A 13,565-nucleotide genomic window follows, 5' to 3' on the forward strand; every position below is an offset into this window, starting at 1 on the left:
CGTGAGTTGAATTTATTACACAGAGTATGAAATCTCCCATTTGATAATTACTAAGTGCAGTTCAAACGTTTAATTAAACCTCAAAACAGCTTAGTAAATTCCATCAACAAATCATTTAAACAGTGCATTTAACTATAATCAACCACTGCAACTATTTGCTTATAAAGAATTAACTTCCACATGACCACAGGTGAATAAAATCGTTTTTACAAAGGAGTAATAAAATTGAATGCCAAATAGTAGGACCACCATATAGGAAAAATATAAATAGCCAAATACATTTTTTTGTAGCATGAATCTCATTTAAAAAATTAATTCCAAACCAGTGTTTGCAGAATTATCCTGGAGTTCAAGCGGAGATAATGCCTTCTACAATAATTTGGAAGTGTGGGGAAGTAGCTGGGGGATAAGTATGTTGATTGGAAGGAATACTCATCAACTCACTGCATATAGAAAGAAGAAGGAAGACTGAGCCCTAGAGCTGCTGGGAAGAGGTAAGGAATGCGTGTGTGAGGAAACAAGTTAAAAATTGTGTGGTGCTTATTAGGGTAAAAAGAGGGGGCTCTGAAATAATTAACATGGATTAAGAGGATGGTGGATTTGGCCCAAATCATTCCTTTAATTATCTCCCACTTTCTCAAGATAGTATTCATAAAGCACTTAGCACAGTATCTGGCATATAAAAGGTGCTTAATAAAAGCTTGCTACCTTCTCTTCCTTCCTCCCCCTTTCAAACTTACTTTGGTGTGGTTATTGAATTCAAACTCTGTTACTACTATTGTTACTAATATGATTAAATAATAAGCATTTTATTCTCTTTGCATTCTTAATCTAGTCAAGTAAGATGACTAGTTTTTGTATATTTGTTGAATTTGTCCCACAACTGTTAGAGGTTCATAAGAATTGAAAAATCAGTTCCCCCTCAAAATAATTATGATTGTAAATAATAAAGTTTAGTGATAAAAGCAGGTGGTTAAGTACTTGGGAAATGGCTCTGAATTTATTTGAAATCATTTTATTTGAAAGAGAAGCACTTGGCCTTTAATGTCTTTGAACATGCAAAAAGAAGAGTGTTATAGATAGGAATACTATGTTTTATAACCCCCCCCCCCAAAAAAAAAGAAAAATGACTAGGTAAGATTGAATCTCTTTAACATTTTTTACGTGTTTTCATTTGTTTTCAAAACATGGTATCTCAGGCTGAGATAACTTTAACATCTGGTTATTGTGCCTTAGATAAAAATCTTGTTTTACAAGCATTATTTATGTTAGAAAGCTAAGATTTTAGTTTTGTAGATAATTTCTTTAATCTGTACATTTTTTTTAGATTGAGTTTTAATACAGGGTTGCAAAAAATGAATGACAAGATCAGCACTATAACTTTTATATTTGGTTGTACATAAACTAGGCGCTTCCTGCAAGGAAGCCTAGTGCAGAAATTTGAAACAGTTCCTTCTTTTGGAAGGATAATGAGAACTGTAAATGGGTATCATTGTGGGTTTTCATGAATAGACAACCCATGACCTCTGTCAATACAGTGGTGGAATTGGAAAGAGCTTCTCTGAGGCAGCAATTTTTTATTTCATGGCTGGAAAACAAAAGCACTAAGCATAGTTTTAAAAACGGAACTAAGGTTGAGGAATTTTCATCTTGAAAATGAATAGGTATCAGAATTTATTCTAGGTCTATCAGGTAAATTTGCTTTAAGAAATAAAGCGGTGAAAAAAGCAATGTGAATTGCTTTATTTGCAAAAATGAGCATTTTGAAAATTATGGTTTAATTACATTGCATAGTGAGCACAGAGCATTTGTGTTACATATTTTTCTTTACAAAGTCTTAGTAATAGTTATAGTTGTGTCTTATCTCCTATCTTAAGCTTCATGTATGTGACATATTCTCAGAATTTTCAGGAATGATGTGAAAGCATGTTCTGATTAGTGCCTTGAATTTCCTTCCTTTTAATAAGGACACCAAAAGCATCAAAAGGTGATCAAGTAGAATAAGCACTACATAATATAAAATAGATGTAATTCTGTATGAGGGTCCTATCTTTTACTCCTTGTTCCTATAAAAGAAAGAATTGAATCATGATAGAGATTTGAGAGGAGGAGTAGGAGGTGGAATCCAGGGATGTTAGTGTTAATTGATAACATAATTAACAAAAGAAATTTGGTTGGAATACACATAGGAAATGGCTGTTGAAGGCTAACAGTATAAATTGACATAGGCCCTTGTTGATGTTTAAGAGAAATGTGTAGAAGACAAATGAAAATGTGATTTGGAGATGTTCCTGGGGCTATGCTTTGTCATGAGTAGATTATGGGAAATGATTGACCATTTTTCTCACCCTTTGTTTTTTGCTGATCCTTAAAAAAATTGTTGTGTAGGGCAATATATATGAGAGGAGACAGTGCCATAGAAGGAACTTTGAAAGGACAGTGAGGCTAATTTTACCAACTGGATATGTTAGAAAAGTAGTAAAGAATTAGGCTTATTTGCAAGAGATATGAGGGAAAGGAGTATCTTAGCATAAAGTTCAGTATTGGCTCCATTTACTGAAGATACATGACAAATTTCTTCTAGATTTTAACATGTATATATGTATGTATGTATTAGAGGATAATTTAAACCTTATGACTCAGTGTTGAATATTTTTCAGTTAGTAGAATTCTGGCTGAATAGTTTGAGAGAAATCTTAGTATCATAAGCTACTGATAGAGTCTTGCAGAGAGCATTGCGTCTGCAGCCTTGATCTGGGCTGAAATTCCAGCTTTGCCACTTAACCTTTTTGTGATCCTTCCCTTTTCTGGCCCTTATAAAATGAGGACTCTGGACTAGATGAATTTAAGGTTCTAAATCTAATATCCTATGGTATGAAGAAAGCAGTGCAGTGATGAGGAAAGTGTTTTGTTTTGTTTTTAGTAAATTTATAAAAAAAAACAAACTGGTAAAAAAAAGTGTGGGTTAGATACATTGCTGAAATAATTTTGTTACTTCTAATAGCTATTGATGATGAAACATGCCTTTCTGTTTTTCAAGCAAAAATAAATAGTAGTAAGCTCTCACAGCTGGATTATATTAAATTAATTTCCAGGTCTTTATTGATCCTTTTGTGCATCTACTACTTAAATACACATTTTTAAATAGTATTTGGAGAGTTAAATGGAGATGTTCACTATTCAGATCCCAAAGCATGTGGGGATTTGGCCAAGTGGATAGAGAGTAGCAATTTAAAATATGTTGGTAGAACTGCTTTTTGTAAGCCATTTTCTTAGTCATACAGTTTTATTGTCTTAATGCTATCTTCCCAAAATGAGTCATTTAAAAGCACACATTTTATATTATTGTCTTTCTCTTTTGAAGTTTATAGTGCAAAGTATTTAAGGCTGGGGATGTAAGAAAAGGATATTTTCAGATGGAATGATGTCAGTAACAGATGGTGGGGACATTGCTCAGCAATAAATATGATTAATGTGATTAGAGCTATTAAGATTGTGGAGAGGAAGAAAAGAAGTTGAGCCCATCAATATGTGGCAGGCCATTGCCTTAACCTGACTTGACTTGAGTTTTAGAAAAACTCATTTCATTTACTTTAACAAGGTTCAGTTTTTTAAGTACACTTAATGGCAGGAATGTTATTTTTGGAATCCTTTTATTGAGATATAAGATTCATATAATTTTCTACATTGTTGGAACACTTTAAATGAACATAGGACAGAATTAGTTTGTACTCTATACAAAACAAAACAAAAAAATCCTTTTGGAAACAGAGGACAGGTAGCATTTTTTACAGTTATTTTGCTAAGCTTTTCTTTTTATAGATGTGATACATGGTACTGAGAATGTCAATTTTAAAACATCAAAAAGTAAACTTAAACTATGTTTAGAAAGAGAATAAAATGCATAGGAATCCTTAAAAACGATTGAAGTAACATAAATCTTAAATAGTAGAAAGAAATAATAAGACTAATGTCCATACTCATAACTGAATATCCTGGAAAGGAAGTTGTTATATTCAGTATTAGCTTACTTTCAGTGGAGTTCATCATTACCTGGAACTTTTTCATGAACAGTCATAATTTAAGAGTAGGTGAGGGAAGGAAAGGTCATGATATGAAATACCATCTAAACCTGATCTAACAATTTTTTTTCAGCAAAGATACTTATTTTTGGCTTATTTTGAAATGGGTATAAGCTGGTGATTTTTAAAGTTAATTTCTTTACCTTGATCACTTAGGAGAATCCCAAACTTTAAGTAGTATAATAAATGAAACTGATTACAATCTACTATTGTCAATCCCTAAGAATCAGCATATTTTGATAAATTGAAAATTACGTTCGATACCGTCCCCTTTGTAGAACAAATAGTGGTATAATCTTAAAGAGTAGTGGCTTGGATTCAGAGGACCTGTATTCAAAACCTAGCTCTGCTTCTTACTAAAACCTTGTCATCTGATGGTACTAATCCCTATTAAATCATTCTCCCCACAAAGGAATGACCTGGTCTTGGACTTTGAACTGAATCTTGTTCAATGGGCGGTTAGAATATGCAGCAAATGGTATTTAGAATTTCAGAATTATAAACCTGGAAGGGAGTCTTAAATATCATTTAGTCTAATCCCCTCATAGAATGATTGAGTTAATGTGGCAGCCAGTTAGTAACATGCTGGAGACTAAGCCTTTCCACTGTACTTCATGTAGAGTGTCACTTTCTATAGTAGCAAGTACTATGTAATATTGAAATAGGGTAATTATAGATGAAATGATATGCTATATTAGTATACAGTCTAGTATTACAATTACATACACTCATGGCAATGGGAAATTAGACCAAGTATCAATTTCCTTGTTGCCAGGAATTTTTTATTTCAGAAGAAATGTTATGACTCATAATATTTAAAGATAAAATGATTGCTAATTTTTTCTGTATATTATTTACATCCCTTCAGAGAAGGCTAAATGTATATTGAAATGTGTGTGCTTGACCCAGAGAAAAACTTACATACATAACAAAAATCTATAGCATGCAAAATTTTAAACTCTGTAGTCCTTAGTTCACAGTAATCTAGATCAGTTTTCCCCAGTGTTTTCATTTGTATACTCTGAGCATGTTATATCCTAAAAGTAGGGAGTGAGGTAGTACAGCGGTAGAATTTAGCATATCCCGTGCCCTACCAAACAGATATTTGAATTAGAACTCCGTGGCTCATATCGTAATTTTGATGTAGATATACCCTCCTCATATCCAGGTTTGCCTTAAGTTCTGAGTCTGATGCTCTCACTGAGGAGTCTTTCCTTTTTCCCCCATGTTTACCTTCCTCCCCAGTGGAACTTTACTCATCTTGTTTCTGGTATTTTTGAGGTTCTCTGTTTATCTGCTTTGGTCACAGAGTACTAAGAGATTAACTGTCAGGTAATATACATGAGTTTTTAAAGGGGCCTTTTGAAGTCAAGGTCAGTGCAAAGGAGTGACCCCAATGGTGGGAAAACATTGCTATAGCGAGCCCTCATCTTTTGTTTTTAGATGCGACATAGTTTTCAGTTTTCAGAAACTGGGTTACCTTCTAGTTCAAACATCTTAAGTAAGTTTGGTTAACTTTACCAGCCTTGAGGCTCTGAATTTGATCTTATGTGTTGCCATTTCATTTAATTTAATGTCTAACCCTTGTTTTGTCAGAGAACTGAGTTGAAGAACTCATTGTTTTAATATTATAGGCTCTTAGACCTTTTCATAGTTGAAACTAAAGTTCAGTGTGTACTTTGAGGGTGTTTAGATTCCTTTGTCTATAGTATTTTGTCTCTGTTGACTCTTTCCTGAATGTTCTCATGGTTCTGGGATTCCCTGATTTTGACCTCACAGTTTTCCTTCTGCTTGTGTGCCCTCCTCAGTGTCTTCTGCTGGTCTTCATCCATTTTTTTCCCACCTACATTGAGAGTGCCCCAAGGCAATGTTTTGGGCCTTCTGTCTCATATTGTACTCTTTTTTTTTGGTGACATTATCAGCTTCCTTGGGTTCAGTTATTTCTATGTAGTTGATCTACATATTCTGCCTTAGACTTCTGAGTTCCTAACCCATGAAAACTATGTATTGGACTCCATGAACTGGATGCCCTATAGGTATCTCAAGCTCAGCATATCCAAAACAACTAATTATCTTCCTCTTCTCTGCCCTCCCCCAACACATCCCTCTTCCAAACTTCCCTGCTGCATTTGAGGAAACTACCATCTTCACATTCACTCATGTTTACAACCTTGTTGTCTTCCTTGACTCCCTCATTCATATTCATTATATTATTCAATATATATTCATATATAATGTATATTTAATATATTCATACTCATTATATCATATATCCAATCAATTGCCAAATCATGTGATTTCCTTCTTCTAAATATATCTTACACTTACCTTCTTCTCTCCACTCTCCCAGCCACCATCTTTGTTCATACACTTGTCACCTCCTCCCAGAATGACTTACTCATGTTATCCCCCTCTTCTCCAGTGAACTTGAGCAGTTCAAACAGAAGCTTCCTTGATACTTAAAGCTCTTCACAACCTGGTACTTTCCTATCTTCCATTTTATTAGACTGCTCACCTCTATGTACTCTGAGGTCCAGCCAGAGTGGCCTCCATGGAACGTTTGTTCCATGTCTTCTCTCTATGGCTTTGCACTGGTTGACCCCTGTACCTACAATTCTTACCTGTACTTACTGCCCCTACTTAGAACCCTTGGATTCTTTAATAACTAAAGTACCATCTGCAGTAGGCCTTCCCCTCTACTGCTCCCTTTTACTCCATATTCTGAATGTGCCCATCTATGTATATATTGTTTCCTGCATTATAACAGAAGTTTCTTGAGGTCAGCAACTTTTTTTTTGTCATCGTTGAGCATAGTGCCTAGCACATCTTAAGAGAAGACTGTGATATGGTTTTAAAAATCGATGGAGCAGTGTGTAGAGTACTTGGCCTAGAGTCAGGAAGGCCTGAGTTCAAATCCAGATTCAGACATTTACTAGCTATGTGATCCTGGGCAAGTCACTTAACCTGTATTTGCCTCAGTTTCCTCATCTATAAAAATGAGGATAATAATAGCATCTGTCTCTCAAGCATTGTTGTGAGGATCCAAGGAGATCGCTATCCAAGTAGTTAGCACAGTATCTGGTACCATAGTACAGACTATATAAATCTTAACCATTTTTTCAGATTATTTTTCTAAAGAAGATAATTTTAAGTTAACATGCATATATACATGTACATTTTTGATAAATGTATAACTTATTTGAAAGATGAAATATAGTGTTGTAACAATGATAGCTCCTTTCCTCCTCCTGCCCTTCTCCCACTCATTTCATCCAGTGCATCTTTCCCTCTTCCTACCTCCTTTTCCAGACAATTTTTATTGCTATGCCTTGGCCAGACTTTTTTTTCAGTCCTTTAATGTGATGGAGAATCTGTGCCATAGAGACTGAGTAGAAAGCAGACCTTATAAAGACACTCGTACAGTTGTGTTTTGAGGTGGGAAGGAAGATCCTGTTTGTTCTTTTAAGGTAACATAACTTGGTTTTAACTCCATTTTATATAATTTGTTTAAATCAGTGTTAATTACAGTTAAAGCTGTAGTAGATCCTATAGGACTATGGTAATTGTGAGGTTCTTTTAAAAGCAAATAGTGACTACCAAGGTAGCTTAAGAGTTATAACTGTGGAACAAAGTTGACAAGTCATAGTTAGCGTCCTAAAGACCTTCATAAGGATTAGATGCTCTGAAACTTCCAGTATAATACATTCCAATTAGAAAGTTATTAGAAGTTTTGAAGAGCCTCTGGTTATGAGTTTAGGTCTGAATGTTATTGTTCTAGTTCAAGAAACTAGGCCACATTAGTCCTCATTCCTAAGCAGAGATGAGTATAGAAATAGATTAAGAATTATTGGGTATCTGGGGTTGAATAGTTCCTATTTTTTATTTATTACAGTTTTTTTCTTTTCATTTGTCCCCCCTCCCATTAAGACACTAATAATGGGCTCTCTCTTTGTTTATTTTTAAGTATGATTTGCCCCTATTATGTGTTATTCTATAGTGTTATCATGTTCTGTTGCTCTGTGCTTTAACCCTAAGAAGCAATTATACAAAATTAAACAAGACCTTCCTTTTCCATTTGTGTGGATTTAAGATTCTATTCAGTTTCCACTGGAAAAGTCAACATAAGGGAAATTTATTATAAGTGCAGTTAATTTTTCCTCTTCTGTGTTTCTTAAATTATCATATTATTTTCCATAAAACATATTACCTCTTCACAGTATTATTCTCACTTAATAAGTGTTGGATAAGCAGATTAAGAAAATTCTCAAGTTAATGTTTTGTAACCTTGTTTGCATCATGGTTTTGTTTCACTTTCTGAATAATTGGAACTGCCATAGCAAAAAAAAAATTTACAAATGATATAAATAAGGAACATGTAGTCTGCTACTCTTAATTGTGTATTAAATTACAGTCTTGTGATTGTCCTTCAGTTTCTTGTTGAGATTTGCTCATTCCACATTCTCAAGCTAGGTAAGGAAGAGGAAAATCTACTGACTGTTAGGGGATCTGAATTTTTACCTCAAGTAAATTAAACTATGCTTCTCTACTCAGGTTTATGGCATAGCAAAGGAGACTGAACAGCTTTAAATACATAAATATTTTATTTCACCAAGGATGCCCATGAGACGCAGAATGATTTAGTCTATGGAGAGCCAGTCTTGGGAGTCAGGAAGGCCTGACTTTAGGTTCCATCTCTGACACATGCTAGTTCTGTGACCCTGGACAAGTCCTTTAGATTTTCAGTGCCCCAAGGCAACTGTAAGACAATAGGTTACCTAGAAGGTGGGGATCTGCATTCGGTGGTTGAGGAAGTTTCTCACTGAGTGTTCACTACACTGGTAAAATCAGACATCTTGTCCAAAACAACCCCCAAAAACAAAGATGATGACTTAAACATCTGAGCTGTGCGCCATGGAGAAATTAGGTTGCCTTTGAGCTTTTGGTCGTTTCTGGATAGATTTATTTAACATGAATATAAGTACTGAATATTTTAAGCCATAAAAATGTCAGCTGTTTAATAGATTAACAGTATAGAATTCACATTTTGTCATATGAAACCAGTTATGTTAGTTTACCTTAACCTAAGCCAGCTTCCAGTGAGGAATGCCATAAACTTTTTCATCAGCATAGGGTACTACCCATGAAGAAACACTCTCTACTAAGGCAGCTAAGTATGGGATCTCTAGCTTTTAGCCTTGGAGTCACCTGGGGGTACTGAAAAGTCAAAGTGATGTGCCCAGAGAAGTACAGGCAGTATGTTTCAAAAGTCCTACTTGAACCCAGCCCTCCTGACTCTGACTGGCTCTCTTTACTATGTCATTCCACCTCTTGCCATAAACATAAACTTCTAAGATGATAAATTTAAGTATCAGGTAATTTTCAGTTCCTAAATTTTGCCTGCTGGAAAGTCATAGAACCAAGAACCCTATGCCTTTGATCACAGTGGGAGACCAAGAATGCTGTTGAATCAGCAGTGGATCAAGTAGAAAGCTGTAAGTGTAGGAGGACATACATTTGGAAGAGTATGGACTTTTTTTTTTTTTAACAAACAGCAGCATACTTACATGTGTTTTTAAAATTATGTTAAGACTTGTAGTAATTTCTTTACTGTTTTAAAGACCTACTATGTTATTAATGTGAGTCATCTTTCCAATACACAGCAAAATTTACTGTGGCCAAATAAATTCATTATTTACTGACCAGTCTTCTGGTGAGTGAGAGCCTTTAAATTCCAAGCCAGATGACAAACACAAGTGACCTTGATTCTTAAACGTGCAGACTACAAGCCTTACAAGACAGACTGAAAAGGCCTTGAATTCAGTGCCTTTTGATGGACCAACTAATAATGTGCAATGTAGCATCAGGTTCTAGAAATATGGTAATACTTGATGGACTAGTTAAATTATCATGCTGCTGACCTTGTGTGTATAGGAAGCTCCGTCCAGTTCTGCAGCCTCTTCTTATCAGCTGTACACCTTGTGGTGGGTGACCATATTCTCATACTTTTTAGAGAGAATGACCAGACTGCTATGTGTCAGTCAGTATGGGGTGGAAAGAACTCTATCAATTCTGTTTATGGTACCTCTTTTCTCACCATAGTGCCTTACACATATGCCCCATAAATGTTCAACAGATAGTGGCTGAATAAATGATACAAAGACTAAATCACTGTCCCCATGTTAATAAAGAAGGGCTAGAGCCAAGGGAACCCTAGTTTCTTTTTTTCTTCTGCCTGTGGATATCCTCTGTTAATTATCTGATTAGCTTGGAGGAAATTTCATCTGGCATCTTACTGTTGGTGAGTCTCTTTAGATGAAAAATTATTACTGGCTACCCATATCCCAGTGCTATTAAAAGCAAGTAAGTAATGGTAAACCCTAAATTTAAATGCTAAATTTCAAGAAACTAACAAGCAGAGATATAGATTTAGATGCAAAACAAAATTGGATTTTTAAAATGTGTTCCTTTCTTAAAAAAAAAATCCCTAGAACAATATAAAAGGGCAAGCTAGGTGGTACAGTGGATAGAGTGTCATGCCTGGAGTCAGGAAGACCTCAGCTGTGTGACTCTGGGCAAGTCACTTAATCCTGTTTGCGTTAGTTCCTCATCTGCAAAGTGAACGGGAGAAGGAAATGGCACCCAACTCCAGTATCTCTGCCAAGAAAAGCCTATGGGGTTACGAAGAGTGGGACATGACTGAAAAATGACTCAACAGCAATAAACAAAGTTGAAATGTTAAAGATAAAACTCCTGTGATTAATTATAACAATGGGATTTTACTTATTTCACTTTTTAAAATAGTACAACAGATAATGATTTTAAATAGAGCAACAAAAACATTTAAAATGAAAATATTATAGTGAGGACATAGAGAACATAGTAGCATAGATTTAGAGCTGAAAGGCACTTTACAGATCATGTATCTTTTATTTTTACATAAAAAGAAACTGAAGCCCAGATAGTTTTAGTGATTTACTTAAAGTCATACTGGTACTAAATGGCAGAACTAGAATTTGAAACTCTGGTCCTTTGACTTCAAATGTGCCAAAGGTTTGCCTGAAAAAAAGCCCATTAAGAACCTCACTCTATTTAGGAAAAAAACAACCAAATAAGAAACTGCCTAGAAGAAGGCATAGCCAACACATTTGATGACTATGAAAATTTGAAAAGATCTTAACAGTCTAAAAGCACTGAGTCTAATTTTATAAAATGAAATTGAGTGTGGACAAATGTCCTACACTTAGATTTAAAAAAAAAAAACAACTTCTTAAGTACAAATTGGAAAGAGGTATGGCAAGATAGCAATTTATTTGGGAAAAGATCCAAGGGTTTTGGATATGAGTTTTCCAATTTTTTTCAGTGATAGTAATAATGGATATGGCAGTGATGAAAATGATTGTGATCTTAGCTTTTGCTTAAGAGAATTGTAGCTTTTGGAACAGGGTGATGATGGTTCTACAATATTCTTCCCTGCTCACCCTACATCTAAAGTACTGTCTTTACTTCCAGGTGCCTTTTTTAGGGAGTATTTTATAATAATATCTGTGGAGAGTATTCAGAAATGTGATTAGCCTAGAGTTCATGCAATCTAAAGATCAGTCAGAAATATTTAGTCTGAAAAAGAGATGACTTAGAAGGAACATGCTATTTGTCTTTGGAGTATTAAGGAGAAGGGGGATTAAACTTTCTCTCCTTGGTCTTACTGGGCAGAACTAGGAGTAACAGATGGCAGCTGTGAAGAGGCAAGAAACCATTTAAGCTTGATGGTGAGAAGAGAGCTGCTATCTGTAAGTAGAATGACATGTTCTTAGCCCATCCACTTGAGTACTCATTAAAGAATGGATGACCACTTGTTGTGTTTGAGGTAGAAGGGATCCATTTTCAGGTACAGATCAGATGATCGTGAAGGTCCCTTACAACTCTGGAGTTCTGTGAAGATTGGCACAGTGCTTTACAGAAAGTATTTCATTTATTCCTTCCTTTTACCACTTAAAAATAATACTGTATTACTCATAAATTTTGTTAGCTTTTTTTGTATTCTTTTTTTAGACTCATCCCTATAGGTGGTTCTCAAAATTTTGGTTCCAGCATCCCAATTATACTCTAAAAGTTATTGAGGATCCTTTTGTAACTCATAATAATTATTGAATACTTCATATTTACTTAAGTTACATATGGTGATGCTTATTGGAAAGTAAAACTGATAAATTTGTAAAATTAATTCATTTAAAAATAACTAAACACATTACCTATTAACATAAGTATGAAAAATAAATTTTCCAAAGGAAAAAAATAATGAGAAGACTGGCATTGTCATGTATTTTTGCAAATCTCTTTAAAGTCTGGCTTAATAAAAGACAGCTGGATTCTCCTATCTGTTTTTGCATACAATCTGTTGGGAAATGTTGTTTTGGTTGCAGTATATGAAGAAAATCTGGTTTCATACAGATATGTATTTGGAAAAAGGTTGAGTATTTTCTTAGGCAAATATGAAAATAGATTTGATTTCACAGACCCTTAAAGGGTCTTGGATACCACTTTAAGAACTACCAATGTGGTCTTTAAGTCCCCCATTGTTAATTGAAGGAACAGCTCACCCTAGTTTTGGGAGGGCCAGGAGGAGGAGACATTCCTGACTTGGAATCTGGAGACTTCTGGAATGAAATACAAACCTTGCCACTTTGGGCAGGTCACTTAACCTTCTCTCTACTTCAGTATTCTCATCTTATAGAGTGAGAACGATACCTGTTGCATTCACCTTCCGGTTGTTTTTTTTTCTGAGACCAAATGTAATTATGTATATGAAGACCCTTGCAACCTGAAAGCACTATATAAATATTAGTAATTATAATTATTCCTTCTCCTCCCCATAGTCACCTGGTGAAGTTAGAGTCTGTCCAATGTTTGACCTTCCTGTAGAGTGATGGCGTGGGAATTGAGTAGCAGGATGTATTTTGAGTATTTTTTACATAGGCTTACTATTAACGGACAACTTAAAAAATAAAAGCTTTATAGCATGTTAAAGGGAGGGAACTAATATCCCTTTAAGGACACAGCCATTAAGCCTTTTCTTTTTTCTGGTAATGACACAACTATTCTAGTCACTCCAATTCGGAATTCCTGGAGACATCCTTGATATCTCTCCCTCTCCCTCTTTTTCTTTCCCTCTTTCTCCCTCTCTCCCTGTCTCTTCTCTATCTCTCCCTGTATCTCCCTCTCTCTTTTCTCTCTCCCTCTCTCTCTCTCCCTCCCTGTCTCTCTTCTCTCTCCCCCCCTTCTCTCTTCTTTCTCTCTTCTCTCTCTCTCTCTCTCTCTCAACATCCTGTCATTTGCTAGGACTTGTCAGTTATTGCACAACATTTCTCATCTCTCAATCAGTAATCATTACATGTGGTCTGGGTACTATGCTAAGAATTGATAAGGATAGGATCTGGGCTTGTTGATTTCCTTGGTATAGAGAATTCCTAGATGAGGAAACTGCTA

This window comes from Notamacropus eugenii, chromosome 2 (assembly GCF_028372415.1).
Source record: "Notamacropus eugenii isolate mMacEug1 chromosome 2, mMacEug1.pri_v2, whole genome shotgun sequence".
NCBI classification, from domain to species: Eukaryota; Metazoa; Chordata; class Mammalia; order Diprotodontia; family Macropodidae; genus Notamacropus; species Notamacropus eugenii.